This window comes from Macaca thibetana, chromosome 12 (assembly GCF_024542745.1).
Source record: "Macaca thibetana thibetana isolate TM-01 chromosome 12, ASM2454274v1, whole genome shotgun sequence".
Taxonomy (NCBI): domain Eukaryota; kingdom Metazoa; phylum Chordata; class Mammalia; order Primates; family Cercopithecidae; genus Macaca; species Macaca thibetana.
Window position 1 is genome coordinate 86,203,458 of NC_065589.1, and position 25,826 is coordinate 86,229,283.

General features: G+C 37.7%; 1 pseudogene; it reads left to right on the forward strand.

The window, feature by feature from the left end:
- Positions 1-10,234: 10,234 nt before the first annotated feature.
- Positions 10,235-11,010, forward strand: LOC126932335 (60S acidic ribosomal protein P0-like; annotated as a pseudogene).
- The last annotated feature ends 14,816 nt before the right edge of the window (positions 11,011-25,826 follow it).

Below are 25,826 nucleotides of genomic sequence, written 5' to 3' on the forward strand. Positions count from 1 at the left end.
GCCTCACATGAATGCTTTTCACCAAATTATGTGCCAATTAAAATATAAGAAAAGAATTAAAAGTTTATACTGATCATCTTTGCATATGCCATCTTATTATTGAACTATATCATCACACAATAAAAACTCTATTATATAATGTCTTTTTCATTTATCTCATTATATGTCCCACCGTGGCAACTAACTTAAAGAATATGGTAGGTACAAGGATGAGAAAGGCTTATGTCCCTTGTGAGCACTTCTTCCTACCTGTCATGTCATGTGGCATACACCTCAGCTTGCTTCTATTCTTGCTATATAGTCCTTCTGTGGGTAAGAATGACCAAAAATATATATATTTAAAAATGGCATCAACCACTGAGAACAGGCAAAGCCCCAGCATTGCCCCAGTGTGCTGGTGGCCTTATGCTGGGCAGATGCTAACTTTCTAATTGTCTTTTTGCTGCAGTGGTCACAGGATCTCTCTAGAGGTGCCAGGATGGCTCAGGGAGAGGTTACGTTGGAGAACTTGGGACAGCTATATTTACCACTCCATAGAGAAGTAATCTAATACTTTAATAATCTGTGTGGTGAAGTCAGTGTGTACTGTCAGCTGACCAGTGACAATATTATCCATCCCTACGACTTCAGGTGACACATTACACACAGCATTACACAGGTAACCAACAAATCCACAACACTAGTCTTCTTTTTTTTTTTTTTTTTTTTTTTTTTTTTTTGAGACGGAGTTTCACTCTTGTTGCCCAGGCTGGAGTTCAATGGCAAGATCTTGGCTCACTGCAACCTCCATCTCCCGGGTTCAAGCAATTCTCCTGCCTCAGCCTCCTGAATAGCTGGGATTACAGGCATGCGCCACCACGCCTGGCTAATTGTGTATTTTTAGTAGAGACGGGGTTTTTCCATGTTGGTCAGGCTGGTCTCGAACTCCCGACCTCAGGTGACCTGCCACTTCGGCCTCCCGAAGTGCTGGGATTATAGGCATGAGCCACTGTGCCCAGCACACAACACTAGTCTTTAACTCACTTCCAATTGCAGACCTGTATTTCTAACAATATATTATATATATTAAAAAAATGATACTCTGTCAATGCCTCACAATCAACAAATCAAAAATTCAATGGACTCTCTTCCTCTATAAACATAATCTTTCCATTGTCATATTTTTCCTTGTAAGGGCATTGCCTACCATTTTGCCTCCTAGCCTAGAAACTTGAGACAATCTCTGACTTTACCTTCTTCCTTATCCTCAACGTCCCGATCATCATCCTGTCTTGTCAGTTCTGCATCACAGATACCTCTGCTGTTCATCATCTTCTCTATTCCCACCATCATGGCTAGGTCAGCCGCTCTCATACCTCTTGTTTAATTTATTGTAATAGTGCCGACTTCTCTTTTGACTGCCAGATTTCCACATCTCTCATTTATTGTTAAATGAAGACATAACTAGGATGCCTTCTATGCCTAACAAATTTGAAGACTCTGCCTTGATCAAAAACTCAATTCAAATTTCTATACCTCAAATTTACCAATTGACCTTTCCAGTTTCATTTTGTACCCATACTCACACATTCTTATCATCCTTTCATCAATTCTTACTCCCTAAACTAAATTAAGATCTTTCCACCTTTATACCTTTGCTCATGCAATTCCCTCTTCCCGGAAATTCCCCTTCACTTCTCCCTTCTTATTCCATAAGGCTTATTCCATAAGGCTTACCTTCCCCAAGAAGGCTTTCCCAATCCTTTCAGACAAAATTCAATCATTTCCTAATACTTGTCCTACATGGCTCTTTGTACTCGATCTTTGGCAGTAATCAGATTATGCCTTCTCTTATTTTGGCTCATAGATCACATATTTCTTGATATTTGGAACTATATCTGATGCCCAATGGTGTTTAACACAGTACATTGAATAGAATATGTGTTTAATAAATACATGTGAAGTTAACCTGCAGTCTGTCCATTAAGACATGATGATTCATGGATCAATTCCAACTAGTAATACTGTATTGCCTCTTATCTGGGTCCTATCATCTCACCAGTGAGTCAGAGCATCAGCTACTAGTTAAATATAAACTCCCCAAATCCACTGAGAACAAATATGATTTAAGTACTGCCAAATATCTCAGAATAACAAATATATTACATAAAAGTGCTTTGTTTAATAGGTAAAACCTCAAAGAAATTTGTAGTCTACGTGATTAGACAAAAAAATATAAAACTATGAAATATTAATCTTGCAATTCTGTCCTGTCTGCAGATATCCCATTTATAATTCTTTTGGCCTATACCACTTCCCTTAAAAGTTGAACTGAAATCCTGCATAGTCAAGGTTTGGCATCATAGTATGAAAAATTTACCAATGAAATTGAGTTGTTTCTGTAAAGTATAGCAGCAATTCAGGCGGGACTTTGAATACAATTCAAGATACATTTATTGAGCAGGTACAATGGTGCTAACACTGTGGAGGATCAAAAAAGTTGGGATACATGATGTTTGCCACAAAGGATCCTATGATCATGTGGACAAGAGCTATGCAATGCCAGAACACATGAGAGACTCCCTTCTGAAAAATGTTCTGAGAGATTTCATTTGGATGGAGGTTGACATGGAAAATCTTGCAGGGAATAAATTTAGCTTTTCCTCTTTGATGAAGGGTTATTTCTTAATGTAATATTCCAAACATTTCTTGAAAGCTCACTATATATATAATACACAAGGTAATATTCTTGGTGCTGAGACCAAAGCTTAACAAGATGTAGTCATTGTCCATAAGAAACTTAACATGTCTCTAAATACTTTTAAATTTTATTTCATAAAAATTAATTTAACAATTACATATTTGTTGTGGTAGATGGCATAGTGAATATGACTCACAGAGTGCCATGTGTGAACGTGAGGTTTATCTAATAGGGACTCAATGTCTAATAGGGACTCAATGTCCAATATGTAAATTCTGTATCACATGCTGTTTGTAAAAACAGGATCCAAAATATCCAAAATTTTATGCATTTTACATAAAGGCAATTTAACACAATGCCACCTCCCTTCCTGTTCATTTAATATTAGACTTATACTTGAATCCCCTAGTTTGTTTCATATGAGACTTATACTTGAGTCCCCTAAATTATTTTTATCATCAGTAATGTAATGTGCATCTTTAAAATGTTTTTTCTGTATCAAGAAATGTATTTATTTTATTTTTTGGCAACTAATATCAACAGTTAATGAAATAAAAAACTATCATAATACCATACATCATTACCATGTTTGGCTTATGTAAAGATCAACGGTAGTCGATTAAATTTCCTTCAGAATTTCCAATCCAGATGACTCATGTGTATTTGAAGCACATGGTAAACATTTCACTGTAAAATAAAGAGTAATACCAAATTGCATTTCTTTAATTAAATTCCTTGCTGTATGTTTTATTCAAATGTGTATACAATGCAATTTGTATAGAATGCTAAGTAAAAAGTAGCAGTTAATTTGGGGGGCTACTGCTGTAAAAGTATGTTATCTTTTATATATATCACAACATTACTTATTATCAGCTTCACACACAGCACTTTGCCTTTGATTTACACAAACAACTGTAAATGTTTTATATATTTGTGAGGAAGTGAATGATATTAGACCATCAATCCATGGGGACTGCAAATCAGGGGGAAAAAAAAAGGCTATTACATTTCAGAAGCTGTTAAATCAGTTGTGCCCCCTGGCTGATTTTGTCAGCTATATTTGCTGTGGGTAAAACCGTTGATGCCTGGAATACTGGAGCGGCCCTGAGAGTGTTGAAGAGTAAATAGCAGCAGAGTTGTAAACTACACCCCACATCTCACACTTACCGCATAAGCCCGGCTTACACTTTCCTCTGAATAAATCCAGCAGCTTAAAAAAGAGCAAGAGAGAGAAATAAAGAAAAGGGGAGGGGAAAACAAGGCAAAACTCGGCCCATGCCTTCTGTCACTGCCTCTAGGTTTAGCCCCTCAGCAGCCTGCCAACAGGACACTGTTCTGCCAGTTGTAAATTTTAATTGGCCATCTGGGGAAAGCACAAACCACTGACTAGAGATTAATCAGCAAATTAACCCAGGCATAATACACATTTCCCAGTGGACCCAAAGCAGCTCTAGGCTGGGGCAGAGCAGCCTGGGATACTGGAGAACTTGTGTAGAATGCTGTTATTGCTTACTGCCATGCAGTAGAACATCTTACTGGAGTCCTGAAATTCCCTTCTGTGTGACCTTGTTAGTGCCCCTGATTTGTATGGCAGTTGCAAAGAGCCTTTTTTTTTTTTTTTTTTTTTTTGTAAAGTACTAAACACAGATGGTGCAGGTACTGTGATTGCTGGGAAAAGTGTTGATGAATCAGTGAAAGTGACAACTTTTCTCTAGTGGGCTATTCACTTGGTTTGCTAAAGTACCTATAGAAAGAAACAATAGTGTACCTGGATTTTTACCAGCTCAATGAATCACCAGAGAATCACGTTTATTTAGCCAATTTCTTTTGCTACAGGAAATGCCTTTGCACAGTCTCTGTACTGGAAAAGCAAATTTGTGTATAATAAAGTTAAATCCGGCCGGGCACTGTGGCTCACAGCTGTAATCCCAGCACTTTGGGAGGCCGAGACGGGAGGATCACGAAGTCGAGAGATTGAGACCATCCTGGCTAATGTGGTGAAATCCCGTCTCTACTAAAAAATACAAAAAAAAAAAAAAAAAAAAAAAAAAGCTGGGCGTGGTGGTGGGCGCCTGTAGTCCCAGCTACTCAGGAGGCTGAGGCAGGAGGTGGAGTGATCCCGGGAGGTGGAGCTTGCAGTGAGCCGAGATCGCGCCACTGCGCTCCAGTCTGGGGGACAGAGCGAGACTCCATCTCAAATAATAATAATAAATAAATAAATAAATAAATAAATTTAAATCCTTCTTCAAGTCTGACTTACGGGGAATAATATAAGCCAAATGTATATTTATATAGAATACTGTGTCTTCAACTCTTTCAACAACACAGTCTTCTAATCAGCTCAGGGCATTCTGTAAGCTGAGATAGGGAAAGAGGATAAAGACAAAAGGAAGAACATTTTAAGGTGATAAATACCCAAATAGAAAGTGTGGGACTGGTAAGAAATTGCAAGTGTTTTGATACAGGATGGAGTGAAAACACTTTGTGAAAGAATAGGCTTTACACAGCTTTTGGAATAATAAAAATGGTAGGGCTTCATGCATTACTATAAGCAGGGGTCTTTAGGATATGGAATATTATGAAGACTCAGACGTGGGAGTATACAGTCTAAATAAAGGACACACTGAATAAATATGCTTGAAGGAACCTAAGGATGAAGCGGCCAGGCCAGATCAGTGAAGAACAGAGGTTTTCCATCTTGTGGACAGTTGTATTTCCAGAAGTTAGCATAGAGAACTCAGCATAGTAGCATATAGCAGGCACTCAACACTTTTTAATAAAAGAAGGCATAGCCCACCTTTAATAAAATTAGAAGCTACTATTATATTAGACATGCCTACTACTTGTTGCCTTTCCTGTCCATAGTCCATGCTGAATGCATGGTAGACCACATGACAAGGGACCTGACATATCACGTTTGAGGCACAAATTTATAGGCTGGCAAGGGACCTATGATATCATCTGGTGCAAAAACATATTTTTTTATTTTTCCATAAGTTATTAGGGTACAGGTATTTGGTTACATGAATAAGTTCTTTAGTGGTGATTTGTGAGATCCTGGTGCACCCATCACCTGAGCAGTATACACTGCACCATACTTGTAGTCCTTTATCCCTCACCCTGCTCCTATCCTTCCTCCCAAGTCCCCAAAGTCCACTGTATCATTCTTATACTTTTATGTCCTCATAGCTTAGCTCCCACATATCAGTGAAACATACGATGTTTGGTTTTCCATTCCTGAGTTACTTCACTTAGATTAATAGTCTCCAAACTCATCCAGGTCACTGCAAATGCTGTTAATTCATTCCTTTTTATGGCTGAGTAGTATTCCATCATATATATATAGATATATAGATATCACAGTTTCTTTATCCACTTGTTGGCAGATGTGCATTCAGCTTGGTTCCACAATTTTGCAATTGTGAATTGTGCTGCTATAAACATGTTCGTGCAAGTATCTTTTTTGAGTTATGACTTCTTTTCCTCTGGGTAGATACCCAGTAGTGGGATTGCTGGATCAAATGGTAGTTCTTTTAGTTCTTCAAGGAATCTCCTCACTGATTTCTATAATGGCTGTGCTAGTTTACATTCCCACCAGCAGTGTAGAAGTGTTCCCTGGTCACTGCATCCACACCAACATCTCTCTTTTTTATTTTTTGATTACGGCCATTCTTACAGGAGTAGGGTGGTATCACATTGTGTTTTTACTTTGCATTTCCCTAATCATTAGTGATTTTAAGCATTTTTTCATACATTTGTTGGACATTTGTATATCTTCTTTTGAGAATTATCTATTCATGTTCTTAGCCCACTTTTTGATGGGATTGTTTATTTTTTTTCTTACAGATTTGTTTGAGTTTGTTGTAGATTCTGGATATTAGTCCTTTGTTGGATGTATACATTGTGAAGATTTTCTCCCACTCTGTGGGTTGTCTGTTTACCCTGCTGACTGTTCCTCTTGCTGTGCAAAAGCTCTTTCATTTAATTAGGTCCCAGGTGTTTATCTTTGTTTTGATTGCATTTGTTTTTGGGTTCTTAGTCATGAAATCCTTGCCAGAGCCAACATCTAAAAGAGTCTTTCTGGTGTAATCTTCTGGAATTTTTATAGTTTCAGGTCTTAGGTTTAAGTCCTTAATCCATCTTGAGTTGATTTTTGTGTAAGGTGAGAGATCAGTATCCAGTTTCATTCTCCTACATGTGGCTAGCCAATGATCCCAGCACCATTTGTTGAAAAAGGTGTCCTTCCCCCACTTTATGTTTTCTTTTGCTTTGTCCAAGATCAGTTGGTTGTAAGTATCAGGTTTATTTCTGGTTCTCTATTCTGTTCCATCAGTCTATGTGCCTATTTTTATACCACTACCATGCTGTTTTGGTGACTATGGCCTTATAGTATAGTTTGAAATCAGTTAGCGTGATGCCTTCAGATTTGTTCTTTTTGCTTAGTCTTGCTTTGGCTATGTGGCTCTTTTTTGGTTCCATATGAATTTTAGAATTGCTTTATCTAATTCTGTAAAGAATGATGGTGGTATTTTGATGGGGACTGCATGGAATTTGTAGATTGCTTTTGGCAGTATGGTCATTTTCACAATATTGATTCTACCCATCCATGAACATGGGATGTGTTTCCATTTGTTTGTGTTGTCTATGATTTCTTTCAGTAGTGAGTTGTAGTTTTCCTTGTAGAGGACTTCCAACTCTAGGTTAGGTATATTCCTAAGTATTTTCCTTTTTTTGCAGCTATTGTAACAGGCATTGAGTTCTTGATTTGATTCTCCCTTTGGTTGCTGTTGGTGTATAGAAGAGCTACTGATCTGATTTGTGTACATTAATCTTGTATCTAGAAACTTTGCTGAATTCTTTTATCAATTTTAGGAGCTTTCTGGAGGAGTCTTTAGCATTTTCAAGGTAAATTATCATATCGTCAGCAAACAGTGACAGTTTGACTTCCTCTTTACCAATTTGGATGCCCTTTATTTCTTTGTTTTCTTCTTTTTCTCTTTTTTTTTTTTTTTTTTTTTTTTTTTTTTTTGAGACAGAGTTTTGCTCTTGTTACCCAGGCTCGTGTGCCATTAATGGCGTGATCTGGGCTCACTGCAACCTCTGCCTACTGGGTTCGAGCAATTCACCTGCCTTAGCCTCCCAAGTAGCTGGGATTATAGGCATGCGCCACCATGCCCAAATGCAGGCATGGAGTTTCACCGTATTGGTCAGGCTGGTCTCGAACTCCTGACCTCAAGTGATCCGCTGACCTGGTCTTCCCAAAGTGCTGACAGGCATGAGCCACCACACCCGGCCTACTGGATGCCCTTTATTTCTCTCTCTTGTCCGATTTATGCAAAAATTTTGATCAAAACTTAGATGAATTCAGTCAGTCATGATGTCTCATGCCTGTAATCCCAGCACTTTGGGAGACCGAGGCCAGCAGATCACCTGAGGTCAGAAGCTCAAGACCAGCCTGGCCAACATAACAAAACCCCATCTCTACTAAAAATACAAAAATTAGCCAGGCACGGTGGTGCGCACCTGTAATTCCAGCTACTCAGGAGACTGAGGCAGGACAATTGCTTGATCCCAGGTGGTGGAGGTTGCAGTGAGCCAAAACTGTGCCACTGCACTCCAGCCTCGGTGACAGAGCAAGAATCCATCTCAAAAAAAAAAAAAAAAAAGAAAGAAAGAAAGAAAAAGACTTACATGAATTGATCCAAATGGATTCTATTCTTGGGGAATTTGAAAAAGGGACCTTGAGAAACTCAGTTCTTTAGCAGTAAAACATGTTGCATAAAGGCTATAATAAAGAAAAGGACAAAGTAGAAATGCAGTGATTTGAGATTCTGGGCAACCAGAGGAAGCCAGTGTGTTAAAAGAGAAGAGTGGAGTTGATTTGCTGGAAGGAGCAGTGAAGAGGAAGGCTGGCCTCCCTAGAGATAGGAAGTAGCCTCTCTATCCCAGTTCTACCTTATCTGAAGCCTAACTCCACCTCTTCCCCTGGCTTCTGATTTTATGAGAGTTGAGCAAGCTTACATGACATTCTGATTGTTGCACCAAAAGAACTTTGACCAGAGCAACCATGTAATAGCACCATCATAAACCAATGGCCTCAGAAGACAAATAAATTAGTAACCTTCCCCCTACTCCCTACTACTAAACAGTGCACAGGATTTAGGAACTCTAAAGAATGTGATCATTTTCAGAAATACAAGTAATGGTGGATTCTTTTATACGTCTATGCTCTGACCCACCACTAAATCACACAGACCCATTTCACCTGCCTCTGGCAAAATAGACTCTTTTCTTTCACAACCAGGTATGGATTTTTTTTTCTGTTTTATTACATTATTGCAAGCAATGCTGCCTGCCAAACCACATGCTCTTAAACTGAAATGGCTTCTAGGCAAGTACTGGATTGACAGTAAATCAGTCAATATGCTTGGCTTAGGTACCACAGCAGTTAAATAGACATCTTCGGCTTCAGGAGGGGAAACCTTCCTTCAAATACCCAATTCAGCTTCTAATAAGGCCTTCTGAAAAGCTTTTTATTTACATAGTATTTTAAATCACCAAGAAGTTTATTGTGAGGTTTATATGAGATATAAAGGCATGAAAAGATAATAGACAACAGTTCTGAATTAAACACTGAATGCAAAACAAGTAAAAGCAAAATATTTAAAGTTATTTTAACATTTAAATTATTCCACAAGAAAAAACTTTTGAGAGTCATCAAATGTCTGGCCACTGCTCACTATATCTGAATTGAATGCTCTAGCTGTGTATACTGTAAGCAGGAAATAATGTCTAACACAACAGTTTATTAGATAGTAGACTCAGTGTTTTCGGTGTGCACTGGTGGATGGATTTCTTTATCTCCTCTGGGAGGGATAAGATCCAAAGGTTAGAACAGGCTCAAATAAATTCAGTTCAGTATGTGTGGTCTCTTCTGAATTATCCCAAAGCCTTACTGTCTAGCTTCAACCATGTTCCCCTACTTCATGTTATCTTAATTATATATCTACGAAAAATTGGAGAAAGTAGTATTCATTTATTTGTAAAGACATTAGAGATTCTGGACATTAGAGGATGCCTGGAGCACAAAAGTACAGAAGAATATAAAGATAATCATTTATATAGGTCACCTATTGTTATGTTTGTCTTGTCACTCATCACTTTCCACATCTTCACATGTACCACATATTTTCAAGAAATAAAGAAGAAAGATAATATATGTTGATGTTTTTGTTTATATATTTTCCCCCAAATACCTTAAACATGACTTGCTATCTTATACTTATCTTTATATCTAAAAATAAAAGAACTCCTCAGGCATGATTTTATACAGTGTGGCTAAAATGTAGAAATGGAGTCAAGGAAGCTGAAACACTTCATAATTAGGTAAATAATGACAGATTAATTCACAGTGATGCCTATTATACCGTAAAAAGTAAGAAGTAAATTTATGTATTAGATTTGCTAAAATGTGACCAACAAGCCTCTTGCCAGGTGTCCTGATGAAAGTGATATTGTCTTTAAACCCTGCATGGCAATCCCTGATACACCTCCATGATATCTAGGCAAGACAAGACAACCTGGAAGTCCAACCACTTCCTTAAGAGCAACCAACTTTTAGATGATTATCCAAAATGCCTCATTGTGGAAGTGACAATGTGGGTTCCAAGCAGATACAGGTTGGCCTGTACTTCTGAGGGAAGTCTGTGGAGCTGATGGACAAGAACACTATAACACACAAGGCCATCTGAGGCCATCCAGAAAACAACTCAGCTCTGGAGAAACTGTTGCCTCATATCTGAGGGAACATGGGCTTTGTATTGACCAAGGAGGACTTCACTGAGATTAGGGACATACTGCTGGCCAATAGGTGCCAGTTCATGTCTGTGCTGGTGCCATTGCCCCACGTGAAGTCACTGTGCCAGCCCAAAACACTAGTCTGGGGCCCAAGAAGTCATTTTTCTTCCAGGCTTTAGGCATCACCACTAAAATCTCCAGGGTCACTATTGAAATCCTCAGTGATGTACAGCTGATTAGGACTGGAGACAAAGTGGAAGCCAGTAAAGCCACACTGCAGAACATGCTGAACACTGCCCACCTCTTCTCCTTTGGACTGATATCAAGAAGGTGTTTGACAACAGCAGCATCTACAACCCTTAAAGTCCTTGACATCACAGAGGAAACTGCATTCTCACTTCCTGGAGGGTGTCCACAATGTTGCCAGTGTTTGCAGATTGACTACCCAATTAGATGTTAATTCTCTGATGACTAAAATCAAAACTCAGCATAGTATATCATCTAAAGCAGACAATCCATTAACTATTTGGTGAATAAGGGCGCTAACATTTTTTGTGGCAGTGGTAGCACTAGAGACATGGGCAAAGAGCCTACATTCTTTAAATGGATTCCAGGACTAATCTTTACTTTGCAGCAAAGGAAGTGTCAGGTGTTTTAGATATAACTAAAGATGTCCCTGGTTTTGCCTAATCTTGATTATTCTCTTTTTTCAGTTTGCTTTAAGTTACATTTGCTTTCCTTTTTCCAGTGTCTTATAATTCCAGTGAAAGTTTATGTTATTGATTTCAAATTCTTATTTTTTTTATTTATTATTATTATTATACTTTAAGTTCTAGGGTACATGTGCATAACGTGCAGGTTTGTTACATATGTATACTTGTGCCATGTTGGTGTGCTGCACCCATCAACTCGTCAGCACCCATCAACTCGTCATTTACATCAGGTATAACTCCCAATGCAATCCCTCCCCCCTCCCCCCTCCCCATGATAGGCCCCGGTGTGTGATGTTCCCCTTCCTGAGTCCAAGTGATCTCATTGTTCAGTTCCCACCTATGAGTGAGAACATGCGGTGTTTGGTTTTCTGTTCTTGTGATAGTTTGCTAAGAATGATGGTTTCCAGCTGCATCCATGTCCCTACAAAGGACACAAACTCATCCTTTTTTATAGCTGCATAGTATTCCATGGTGTATAGGTGCCACATTTTCTTAATCCAATCTGTCACTGATGGACATTTGGGTTGATTCCAAGTCTTTGCTATTGTGAATAGTGCCGCAATAAACATACGTGTGCATGTGTCTTTATAGCAGCATGATTTATAATCCTTTGGGTATATACCCAGTAATGGGATGGCTGGGTCATATGGTACATCTAGTTCTAGATCCTTGAGGAATCGCCATACTGTTTTCCATAATGGTTGAACTAGTTTACAATCCCACCAACAGTGTAAAAGTGTTCCCATTTCTCCACATCCTCTCCAGCACCTGTTGTTTCCTGACTTTTTAATGATTGCCATTCTAACTGGTGTGAGATGGTATCTCATTGTGGTTTTGATTTGCATTTGTCTGATGGCCAGTGATGATGAGCATTTTTTCATGTGTCTGTTGGCTGTATGAATGTCTTCTTTTGAGAAATGTCTGTTCATGTCCTTTGCCCACTTTTTGATGGGGTTGTTTGTTTTTTTCTTGTAAATTTGTTTGAGTTCTTTGTAGGTTCTGGATATTAGTCCTTTGTCAGATGAGTAGATTGCAAAAATTTTCTCCCATTCTGTAGGTTGCCTGTTCACTCTGATGGTAGTGTCTTTTGCTGTGCAGAAACTTTTTAGTTTAATGAGATCCCATTTGTCAATTTTGGCTTTTGCTGCCGTTGCTTTTGGTGTTTTAGACATGAAATCTTTGCCCATGCCTATGTCCTGAATGGTACTACCTAGGTTTTCCTCTAGGATTTTTATGGTATTAGGTCTAACATTTAAGTCTCTAATCCATCTTGAATTAATTTTCGTATAAGGAGTAAGGAAAGGATCCAGTTTCAGCTTTCTACTTATGGCTAGCCAATTTTCCCAGCACCATTTATTAAATAGGGAATCCTTTCCCCATTTCTTGTTTCTCTCAGGTTTGTCAAAGATCAAATGGCTGTAGATGTGTGGTATTATTTCTGAGGACTCTGTTCTGTTCCATTGGTCTATATCTCTGTTTTGGTACCAGTACCATGCTGTTTTGGTTACTGTAGCCTTGTAGTATAGTTTGAAGTCAGGTAGCGTGATGCCTCCAGCTTTGTTCTTTTGACTTAGGATTGTCTTCGAGATGCGGGCTCTTTTTTGGTTCCATATGAACTTTAAAGCAGTTTTTTCCAATTCTGTGAAGAAACTCATTGGTAGCTTGATGGGGATGGCATTGAATCTATAAATTACCTTGGGCAGTATGGCCATTTTCACAATATTGATTCTTCCTATCCATGAGCATGGTATGTTCTTCCATTTGTTTGTGTCCTCTTTTATTTCACTGAGCAGTGGTTTGTAGTTCTCCTTGAAGAGGTCCTTTACATCCCTTGTAAGTTGGATTCCTAGGTATTTTATTCTCTTTGAAGCAATTGTGAATGGAAGTTCATTCCTGATTTGGCTCTCTGTTTGTCTGTTACTGGTGTATAAGAATGCTTGTGATTTTTGCACATTAATTTTGTATCCTGAGACTTTGCTGAAGTTGCTTATCAGCTTAAGGAGATTTTGGGCTGAGACAATGGGGTTTTCTAAATATACAATCATGTCATCTGCAAACAGGGACAATTTGACTTCTTCTTTTCCTAACTGGATACCCTTGATTTCTTTCTCTTGCCTGATTGCCCTAGCCAGAACTTCCAACACTATGTTGAATAGGAGTGGTGAGAGAGGGCATCTCTGTCTTGTGCCAGTTTTCAAAGGGAATTTTTCCAGTTTTTGCCCATTCAGTATGATATTGGCTGTGGGTTTGTCATAAATACTTCTTATTATTTTGAGGTACGTTCCATCAATACCGAATTTATTGAGCGTTTTTAGCATGAAGGGCTGTTGAATTTTGTCAAAAGCCTTTTCTGCATCAATTGAGATAATCATGTGGTTCTTGTCTTTGGTTCTGTTTATATGCTGGATTATGTTTATTGATTTGCGAATGTTGAACCAGCCTTGCATCCCAGGGATGAAGCCCACTTGATCATGGTGGATAAGCTTTTTGATGTGTTGCTGAATCCGGTTTGCCAGTATTTTATTGAGGATTTTTGCATCGATGTTCATCAGGGATATTGGTCTAAAATTCTCTTTTTTTGTTGTGTCTCTGCCAGGCTTTGGTATCAGGATGATGTTGGCCTCATAAAATGAGTTAGGGAGGATTCCCTCTTTTTCTATTGATTGGAATAGTTTCAGAAGGAATGGTACCAACTCCTCTTTGTACCTCTGGTAGAATTCAGCTGTGAATCCATCTGGTCCTGGACTTTTTTTGGTTGGTAGGCTATTAATTGTTGCCTCAATTTCAGAGCCTGCTATTGGTCTATTCAGGGATTCAACTTCTTCCTGGTTTAGTCTTGGAAGAGTGTAAGTGTCCAGGAAATTATCCATTTCTTCTAGATTTTCCAGTTTATTTGCGTAGAGGTGTTTATAGTATTCTCTGATGGTAGTTTGTATTTCTGTGGGGTCGGTGGTGATATCCCCTTGATCATTTTTAATTGCGTCGATTTGATTCTTCTCTCTTTTCTTCTTTATTAGTCTGGCTAGTGGTCTGTCAATTTTGTTGATCTTTTCAAAAAACCAACTCCTGGATTCATTGATTTTTTGGAGGGTTTTTTGTGTCTCTATCTCCTTCAGTTCTGCTCTGATCTTAGTTATTTCTTGCCTTCTGCTAGCTTTCGAATGTGTTTGCTCTTGCTTCTCTAGTTCTTTTAATTGCGATGTTAGAGTGTCAATTTTACATCTTTCCTGCTTTCTCTTGTGGGCATTTAGTGCTATAAATTTCCCTCTACACACTGCTTTAAATGTGTCCCAGAGATTCTGGTATGTTGTATCTTTGTTCTCATTGGTTTCAAAGAACATCTTTATTTCTGCCTTCATTTCGTTATGTACCCAGTAGTCATTCAGGAGCAGGTTGTTCAGTTTCCATGTAGTTGAGCGGTTTTGAGTGAGTTTCTTAGTCCTGAGTTCTAGTTTGATTGCACTGTGGTCTGAGAGACAGTTTGTTATAATTTCTGTTCTTGTACATTTGCTGAGGAGTGCTTTACTTCCAATTACGTGGTCAATTTTGGAGTAAGTATGATGTGGTGCTGAGAAGAATGTATATTCTGTTGATTTGGGGTGGAGAGTTCTATAGATGTCTATTAGGTCTGCTTGCTGCAGAGATGAGTTCAATTCCTGGATATCCTTGTTAACTTTCTGTCTCGTTGATCTGTCTAATGTTGACAGTAGAGTGTTGAAGTCTCCCATTATTATTGTATGGGAGTCTAAGTCTCTTTGTAAGTCTCTAAGGGCTTGCTTTATGAATCTGGGTGCTCCTGTATTGGGTGCATATATATTTAGGATAGTTAGCTCTTCCTGTTGAATTGATCCCTTTACCATTATGTAATGGCCTTCTTTGTCTCTTTTGATCTTTGATGGTTTAAAGTCTGTTTTATCAGAGACTAGTATTGCAACCCCTGCTTTTTTTTGTTCTCCATTTGCTTGGTAAATCTTCCTCCATCCCTTTATTTTGAGCCTATGTATGTCTCTGCGTGTGAGATGGGTCTCCTGAATACAGCAGACTGATGGGTCTTGACTCTTTATCCAGTTTGCCAGTCTGGGTCTTTTAATTGGACCATTTAGTCCATTTACATTTAAGGTTAATATTGTTATGTGTGAACTTGATCCTGCCATTATGATATTAACTGGTTATTTTGCTCGTTGGTTGATGCAGTTTCTTCCTAGCCTCGATGGTCTTTAGATTTTGGCATGTTTTTGCAATGGCTGGTACCGGTTGTTCCTTTCCATGTTTAGTGCTTCCTTCAGGGTCTCTTGTAAGGCAGGCCTAGTGGTGACAAAATCTCTAAGCATTTGCTTATCTGTAAAGGATTTTATTTCTCCTTCACTTATGAAACTTAGTTTGGCTGGATATGAAATTCTGGGTTTAAAATTCTTTTCTTTAAGAATGTTGAATATTGGCCCCCACTCTCTTCTGGCTTGGAGAGTTTCTGCCGAGAGATCTGCTGTTAGTCTGATGGGCTTCCCTTTGTGGGTAACCCGACCTTTCTCTCTGGCTGCCCTTAAGATTTTTTCCTTCATTTCAACTTTGGTGAATCTGGCAATTATGTGTCTTGGAGTTGCTCTTCTCGAGGAGTATCTTTGTGGCGTTCTCTGTATTTCCTGGATTTGAATGTTGGCCTGCCCTACTAGGTTGGGGAAGTTCTCCTGGATGATATCCTGAAGAGTGTTTTCCAACTTGGTTCCATCTTCCCCCTCACTTTCAGGCACCCCAATCAGACGTAGATTTGGTCTTTTTACATAATCCCATACTTCTTGCAGGCTTTGTTCATTTCCTTTTCTTCTTTTTTCTTTTGGTTTCTCTTCTCGCTTCATTTCATTCATTTGATCCTCAATCACTGATACTCTTTCTTCCAGTTGATCGAGTCGGTTACTGAAGCTTGTGCATTTGTCACGTATTTCTCGTGTCATGGTTTTCATCTCTTTCATTTCGTTTATGACCTTCTCTGCATTAATTACTCTAGCCATCAATTCTTCCACTCTTTTTTCAAGATTTTTAGTTTCTTTGCGCTGGGTACGTAATTCCTCCTTTAGCTCTGAGAAGTTTGATGGACTGAAGCCTTCTTCTCTCATCTCGTCAAAGTCATTCTCCGTCCAGCTTTGATCCGTTGCTGGCGATGAGCTGCACTCCTTTGCCGGGGGAGATGCGCTCTCATTTTTGGAATTTCCAGCTTTTCTGCCCTGCTTTTTCCCCATCTTTGTGGTTTTATCTGCCTCTGGTCTTTGATGATGATGTACTGATGGGGTTTTGGTGTAGGTGTCCTTCCTGTTTGATAGTTTTCCTTCTAACAGTCAGGACCCTCAGCTGTAGGTCTGTTGGAGATTGCTTGAGGTCCACTCCAGACCCTGTTTGCCTGGGTATCAGCAGCAGAGGCTTCAGAAGATAGAATATTGCTGAACAGCGAGTGTACCTGTCTGATTCTTGCTTTGGAAGCTTCCTCTCAGGGGTGTACTCCACCCTGTGAAGTGTGGGGTGTCAGACTGCCCCTAGTGGGGGATGTCTCCCAGTTAGGCTACTCAGGGGTCAGGGACCCACTTGAGCAGGGAGTCTGTCCCTTCTCAGATCTCAACCTCCGTGTTGGGAGATCCACTGCTCTCTTCAAAGCTGTCAGACAGAGTCGTTTGCATCTGCAGAGGTGTCTGCTGTTTTTGTTATTGTTTACTGTGCCCTGTCCCCAGAGGTGGAGTCTACAGAGACAGGCAGGTTTCCTTGAGCTGCTGTGAGCTCCACCCAGTTCGAGCTTCCCAGCAGCTTTGTTTACCTACTTAAGCCTCAGCAATGGCGGGCGCCCCTCCCCCAGCCTCGCTGCTGCCTTGCCGGTAGATCACAGACTGCTGTGCTAGCAATGAAGGAGGCTCCGTGGGTGTGGGACCCTCCCGGCCAGGTGTGGGATATGATCTCCTGGTGTGCCTGTTTGCTTAAAGCGCAGTATTGGGGTGGGAGTTACCCGATTTTCCAGGTGTTGTGTGTCTCAGTTCCCCTGGCTAGGAAAAGGGATTCCCTTCCCCCTTGCGCTTCCCAGGTGAGGCAATGCCTCGCCCTGCTTCAGCTCTAACTGGTCGGGCTGCAGCAGCTGACCAGCACCGATCGTCCGGCACTCCCCAGTGAGATGAACCCACTACCTCAGTTGAAAATGCAGAAATCACCGGTCTTCTGTGTCGCTTGCGCTGGGAGTTGGAGACTGGAGCTGTTCCTATTCGGCCATCTTGCTCCGCCCCCTCCTGCACTCTTTTTTTTTTTTTTTTTTTTGAGACAGAGTCTTGCTCTGTCACCCAGGCTGGAGTGCAGTGGCCAGATCTCAGCTCACTGCAAGCTCTGCCTCCCGGGTTCACGCCATTCTCCTGCCTCAGCCTCCCGAGTAGCTGGGACTACAGGCGCCCGCCACCTCGCCCGGCTAGTTTTTTGTATTTTTTAGTAGAGACGGGGTTTCACGGTGTTAGCCAGGATGGTCTCGATCTCCTGACCTCATGATCCGCCCGTCTCGGCCTCCCAAAATGCTGGGATTACAGGCTTGAGCCACCGCGCCCGGCCCAAATTCTTATTTTTAATGTAGACATTTAATATGTGTTATACATTTCCCAAAAGCATTGCTTTAGCTAAATTCCACAAGTTTTGAGAAGCTGCTTTTTTGATTTTCATGCATATCAAACTATTTTCTAATTTCTCTTGTAACTACTTTGACCCATTGGCTGCTTAGAAATGTGCTATTTAATTTTCAAGTTATTTGTGGATTTCCTGGATTTTCTTTTGTTATTGATTTATAATTTTCATTGTGGTTGGAGAACACACTTTGTGTTATCTAAATTCCCTTCCATTTTTTGAGGCTTGTTTTATGACCTAACATGTAGTTTATCCTGGAGAATTCTCCATCTACACTTGAGAAAAATGTGTATTTTGCTGTTGTTTAGTGGAGTGTTCTACAGATGTCTGTTAAGATTATAATTGTTTAAGACTTTTATTTCCTTTTCGATCCTTTGCCTAGATGTTTCATCTATCAATGAATGTGTGGTATTGAAGCATCCAGCTATTATGATTGTTGAATTATCTATTTTTCTCCTTAAGTCTGTAAGTTTTTGCTTCATGTCTTTTTGGGCTCTGTTGTTAGGTGCACATATGTTTATAATTATTATATTTTGGATAGATTGATTCTTACATTAATTTTAAATGTTGTCTCTAGTAATAATTTTTGCTTGAAATCTGTTGTGACCATTGCCATTCCAGCTTTCTTTTGGTTGATGTTTGCATAATATATTTTTTCTTTCATTTTATTTCAACCTATTTGTATCTTCAGATCTAAAGTTTGTCTTCTGTAGATAGATATTATATTGAGAGATCATGTTGGGTTTTTAATCCATCCTGCAATCTCTGGCTTTTGTTTGGAATGTGTAATCTATTTACCTTTAGTACAATTATTAACAATTTGGAATATGTATCTGCCATTTTGCTATTTGCTTTTGACATGTCTCTTTTTTGTTACTTTATTCTTCCATTACAGCCTTCTTTTTGGTTGAGATATTTTCTATTGTATTATTTTAATTCTCTTGTTGTTTATTTTACTAAATTTAAAATTGTATTTTCTTAGTGGTGGCCCTAGGGATTAGAATAATTATCTTCATTTATAATAACATAGTTTCATTTTATACTAACTTAATTTCAATAGTATACAAAACCTTTGGACATATAGTATATAGCTTTATACTCTCCTTCCTTCTTTTGGCTGTTATTGTCATACAAATTACATGTTTATGTTTTTGCACCAATCAATACAGATTTAAGTATTACCTTATCCAGTTTTTAAATAAAATCAGTTAGAAAAAATATGCACAAAAAATACATTAATACTATTTTTCATATGTGCAGTTTAGTTTTGCCAGTGCCCTTTATACCCTCATGTTGATTCTAGTTGCTATCTGTAATGTCTAATGGGGCTTTTTTTTTTTTTTTTTTTTTTTTTGGCCTAAAGGATTCCCTTTAGTATTTTTTCAAGGGCAAGTATGGCAAGTATGTTACTGATGAGTTGTTTCCTTTTGTTAATCTGGCAATGTCTTCATTTCTCCTTCAATTCTGAAGAAGACTTCTGCTAAATATAGAATTCTGGTGTACAGTCTTTCTCTTTCAGTACTTTAAATATGTCGGTCCACTGGTTTGGCCTCCACTGTTTTTCATGAGAAATTAGCTGTGAATCATACTAAGTATTCCTTGTAGGAGATGAGTTTCTTCTTTCTTGCTGCTTTAAAGATTGTCTCTTTGTTTTCCAGTTTCGACAGTTTTCATATGATATGTCTCAATGTGGAGCTCTTTGAGTTCTTTCTACGTGGGGTTCACTGAGCTTCTTGGATATGTAGATTACGATGAAAGCATAATCTACATTTTTTTTACAGGTTTGACTACCAAAATTTGAAACTTCCCTTTAAAAACTGGGAAGTTTTTGGCTAAATTTTTCAAATATTCATTTTGCCTGTCTCTTTCTCCTCACTTTCTTGAACTCACATCATACATAGTTGGTATACTTTGCTGTATTTTGCAGGTCTTTGAGGCTCTGCAATTCTTTTCATTCTTCTCTCCATTCTTTTATCTTTCTGATTTTCAAACTAAATAATCTCAATTGGCCTCTGTTACATTCACTGACTCTTACTTCTGCTAGCTCAAGTCTGCTATTGAGCCTTTCTAGTGAATTTTTTATTTCCATTATTCTACTTTTCAAATTCAAAATTCATTTTTATTTTTTTTTCTGGTAACTTCTTTCTTTATTTATATTCTCTGTTTGATAAGACATCATTCTCCTATTTTCCCTTATTATTTTACATGTTATTTTCTGTAGTTCTTTGAGTATATTTAAAATAATTGACAAAATTTTTGTCCAATAAATCCAGTGTCTGGGCTTTCTCAAGGACAGTTTCTATTGATTGGTTTTTTTCCTGTGTGTGGGCCATAGTTTATTGTGTCTTTGCATGTTTTGTAATTTTGTGTCAAAAACTGGACATTTTAAATAATGTGACAACTCTGAAAATGAGATTCTCCCTCTCCTTTGTGTATATTATTGCTACTGTCTATTATTGTCATTTGTTTATTGAGTTTACTGAAGTAATTCTGTAACATCTGTAAGTTTTGTTGAGGCAAGATTCAAGCTTTTTCCTCCTTGGATATATAACCCCTGATTACTGCAAACCTTTGTTTAATTTCCAAAGTTCTGAAAAAGTTGGTTTTTTATAATTTTACCAAATTTTTGTTGCTTTTTATGAAATCTTTAACTCTCCATTGTTACTTACATTGTCTATTCTTAAGTTGGAAGTTTAGATCCTTGGTTGTAGAAGATTTGTTTTGTTGTTCTAATATAATCATTTAAAGCTACAGATTTGCCTCTAAGCACTGCTTTGTCTAGGTACCACACATTTATATATATTGTGTTTATTGTAATTTGCTTCAAAATATTTACAGTTTCAATATTGAGTTCCTATTTAGTACATGTGTTACTTTGAAGTACCATATTTAATTTCCAAATACTTGGGGATTTTCTAGTATTTTCTGTTACTGATTTTTAATTTTATTCCACTGTGGTCACAGTACATACTTTGAAAACCTCAATCTTTCTGAAATTTACTCATACATATTTAATGACACAAAATATAACTGATTCTGTTCACCATTTGATGTATACTTGAAAATAATGTGTATACTATAATTATTTTATGTCATATTAGTGTTCTGTTAAATATCAATTCAAGTTTCTTGTGTAGACTTTTTGTATTTCTTCAGATTTTCTTGGTCCACTTGTTCCATAAATAAGGGAATGAAGGGTGTTACAAATTTATAGCCATGCCTTTTAGGTTTTGTGTTGCTTCTGTTACTTCCATCAGTTTTCGCTTCATAAAAGTAAGTGCCTTGTTTTTAAGTGCATACATAAATAGAATTGTGTTATTTTGATGAATTACCCATTTCACCATTTAAAAACTGCCTATCCTCATCTCTTATAGTACTTTCCTCTTGAAGTCTACTTTTTCTCATATTAATATAACTGTGGTAGTTTTCTTAGGCTTATTGTTACATGCTATATCATTTGCCATTCTAATACTTTCTAACTATTTACATTTTTGTATTTGTAGTGCACCTCTTATAGATAAGATAGAATCTGGTTTTGCTTTTTTACAGTCCAACAAACTGTGTCTTATTTGGAGTGTTTAGTTTCTATGTATTTCATATAATATTTATAATTAATTCTACTTTCTTTTTGTTTTCTATTTCACTCTTTTATTTTTGATTCTCAGTTGTCTCTTTACTGCCTTTTTGGGATTAGCTGAAATTTTTAAGTATTCCATTTTATTTTCAATATTGGAGTCTTAGTTACATGTCTTTTTTATTTCTTTAGTTTGCTCCTGGGTTAGCAACATATGTTCTTACAAAAAAGATATTTAGAATCCATATTATACCACCTAACAGTTCACAACTGACCATTCATAATTCTCATTTCTCACCAGATACTTCATATTTCATACTTCTCACTTCATATTTCATACAACTCAACTCTCAATTCACAAAATGTATTAACCTCACAAGAGAGTAATTGCATTTACCTTTTATCCCATTTTTATGCAAATGTTTTCATATCTTTTATTTCCACAAACAATATAAACCCCATCTTCAAATGCCCTTATTGTGCTTTAAAATAATCAGTTGTTTTCTGAAGATATAATGAGAGGAAAATGATCATTTATATTTATCCATCTATTTACCATTTCTGGACATATTATCTCTTACCTATAGGATTGAGTTTCTATCTTACATGATTTCTCTTCAGCCTAAAGAATATTTAGAATTTATTTTAGTGTAGATCTTTTATGACACATTGTCTAAATTTTTGTCATTTGAAATGTCATCATTTTCTCCTCATCATTTTATTTTTTCAATATTTTATTATTGAATGTTTCAAACATAAGTGGTTAAAAGAATTTTACAATGACTACTAATGTGCCTATCAACTACAATACAAAATTAACATGTTACTATGCCTATGATAGCCTATTTATCTATCTAGAATTCTATCTATATATTGTCCATTTTATTTCTTTATGCATTTCAAAGCATGTTGCAAGTTTCATCTCAGTTTTCCAAGATAATTTCACTGAAATTGACTTGTAGGATGTCCATTTTTATTCAAAATTTGTATCTGTGTTCTCTGGATTAAAATTTTTCTATTGATTGCCTTAAGTTCAACAGCTCTTTCTTCTTTCATCTGTCTCTATTCTGCTGTCAACCTATCCAAAGAATTTTTACTTCAGAGATTATATTTGCCAATGATAGAATTTGTTTGGAGTTTTTTGTCTCCATTTCTTTCCTGAGATTCTGTAAGATCTTATTTTTTTTTAATTATTCATACACATTTTCCTTTAGTTCTTTGTCTTCTAATCCAAAATCTGAAGGATGCCAGGCTTTGGTTCTTTGTTTACTTCTTTTTTCTTCACAGTTTATACATATATACACACACACAAACATCTTTGAAACTTTGTATTACGTGCTAGACGTTGTTAATTGTTGTTCATATTTACATTCTATTATCCTCATCTGAAGAGTGTTGATTTTTGTTATCATGGAAAATTCAATTACTGGCGGGTTACCTTAAAATTGCATAGATTTTTTTTTCTAATGCGTTGTTAAGGTAAGTCTATAAAAAACTCAAACTCTTTCTCAAGTGGATCTAATTTCATAATACTTGACCTCCAAATTCTGTCTCCCCGTGGGTCCTAAGGTTTTAGTCTTTGTTGGGGTGGGAATAGGAGAGGAAAAGTTAAGAACTTGTGTCTTTGATGGGTACGCACGGTTGTAGTGAACTGTGGGGAACTTCTTATCCTTCTTGCTGGGCTAGACTTCTAACATGAAAAGTATCTCCCCCAAATGGTTTTTTTTTTTCTACAATCTTTTAATGTCCCCTTCATCTAAAATGGTGAATTAAAATCAACCAACTCAAAAATTTTAAGAAGCAGCAATATTAAATGTATCACCTAAGTTTAAAGAAATGTTCACAAATAAAGAATGAATTGGCTTTGCAGTAGAAACTCACATATACAAGATCCACAGGAACAAGAATCTCAATAGCTATTAATAAAGTTATTAGCTTGTTTAAAAAGAGAAAAAATATGAAGTCTTAGGCTATGTTAATAGACACATAATATTCATATCAAGGGAGGCAGTAACCCTGCCACACATGACATTGTCAGGAGGTCATGCCTGATGGTATATGTACTTTACTGGACTTTGCATTTGAAGAACAATATCAAAGAGTTAACAAATGCTTAGGATAATTAACTAAGATAATGTTCTAGTATATTATGCTAGAATAAAGGAATAAATGATTGAAAGAACTATGTATTTCACCTTACAGAAAAGATAAAGTAGGGGTGTGATGGGGCAAGATATCTGACTTTAAGCATTCAACCTTTCAAAAGATTGTCATGTGAAAGATGAAAGAGTCTATGGCATACTGCTTCAAAAGACAGCTCGAACTAATAGATAAATAAATGACAAATTATAGCTCAAGGTATGAAAGAATTATATAATCAGAATAGTATACTAATAGTAAAGTAGTTTTCAAAAATGACTTTCCTCACAAGTACTTAAAAAAAAAAAAAAAAAAAGAACATATTCCTTCTCCTAAACTTCCATGTCTCTCCTCCTAAATTTCCATGCCTTTGTATGTGTGGCAGGCTTTCCAAAATATCTGGGGAGATGAAAAGAATATGCATATGGCTGTGCGCGGTGGCTCAGGCCTGTAATCCCAGCACTTTGGGAGGCTGAGGTGGGTGGATCGCCTGAGGAAGGGAGTTGGAGACCAGCTTGGCCAGCATGATGAAACCCCGTCTCTACTAAAAATACAAAAATTAGCCGGGGGTGGTGGCGCATGCCAGTAATCCCAGCTACTCAGGAAACTGAGGCAGGAAAATCGCTTGAACCCGGGAGACAGAGGTTGCGGTGAGCAGAGATCGCGCCACTGCACTCCAGCCTGGGCAACAGAGCAAGGCTGTCTCAAAAAAAAAAAAAAAAAAAAAAAAAAAAAAAAGAAGAATATACATTATAGAAATTCAAACAACTAAGAGTGAAAAGTGGATACTCCGGTTTTAAAACATTTTCAGCTTCTCTGCTGTGTCACTCAGTCACTCTCAAACTTGACTTTCTCTTCTTCCCTCTCCGGACCAGTACCAACAACCATAATAGCAAAACACAAGCCGTTAAAATCAATTCCTCCCGCATGTTAACGCAGATAAACTCAGTTATCTCCTCCCAAATACCTAAGAACTCAGCTCCAGGGTAACTCAGAGAAGGTGAAGTTGATATGATTTTTTGTAAAGTCTGAGGAAGCTCTTCATCAGCTCTTCCTCCCAGATTGACAGGATAAGTGGTTTTGGTCTTGTGGTCACACATGTAGCAGAACTGTTTTAGATCTTTGAAGAAAAATAATGATGATAGAAATGGTTCTAACTGCGTCTGAAACGCAATACAAACTGACAAAGTTTTCCTGTTTTTTATATATATCAAAGAAGTATCTCTATTGAGTGGTTATATTTTATTAAAATTGGTGTTTTTTAGACTCCAGACTAATGAATTTAGGGTAAAATTAAATACCATCAAGGGATTCAGCAACTCTCTGTTGGTGGCAGTGGCATTAAAATCACAGTTATGAACACGCTGATCTAAGTTCAGGTCTAGCCAGATGAAGTCCTATGACGTTGTGGTACACAAACTGAACTGTACTGGGAACCAGAAGACTTGGAATAGTGTCAGTTCTTCCACTATCTCAGAGATCTTATAAAGTAATCACTCTTAGGCCGGGCGCGGTGGCTCAAGCCTGTAATCCCAGCACTTTGGGAGGCCGAGACGGGTGGATCACGAGGTCAGGAGATCGAGACCATCCTGGCTAACACGGTGAAACCCCGTCTCTACTAAAAAAATACAAAAAAACTAGCCGGGCGAGGTGGTGGGCGCCTGTAGTCCCAGCTACTCGGGAGGCTGAGGCAGGAGAATGGCGTGAACCCGGGAGGCGGAGCTTGCAGTGAGCTGAGATCCGGCCACTGCACTCCAGCCTGGGCGACAGAGCGAGACTCCGTCTCAAAAAAAAAAAAAAAAAAAAAAAAAAAAGTAATCACTCTTCTGGGGTCTGTGTTGTACCACCTTTACTACATCAGTTTCACATTTCCATTTGTCTACCTATATTCTCCCAAAAACCAAAGGAAGCTGTGGTTCGTTACAGGGAAACAGTTGGTATAGTAGAAAGTGCATGAGCTTTAGAGTCAAAACTGAGTTATAGTCTAATGTCTATCTTTAGTGTAATAAAAATATAACCAATTATTACTTTGCCTCATGGTTATGAAAATTAATGGAAATATTACACATGAAAGTTTTGCTGTGAAAAGTCAGTTTTATAGGTTATAGAATCAGAAAAAATAGATTGCTTAAGTATTTGATTATTGAGATAGGGACTTGAATCCAATCAAACTTAAAAGAAATCTGAGCCTTTAAGATAAAACCATTTCAAAGGGAACGTCATCCATAAAAATCATAGGTTATATGAAAATATGACATAATTTTAATTACACTGCTTATAATGT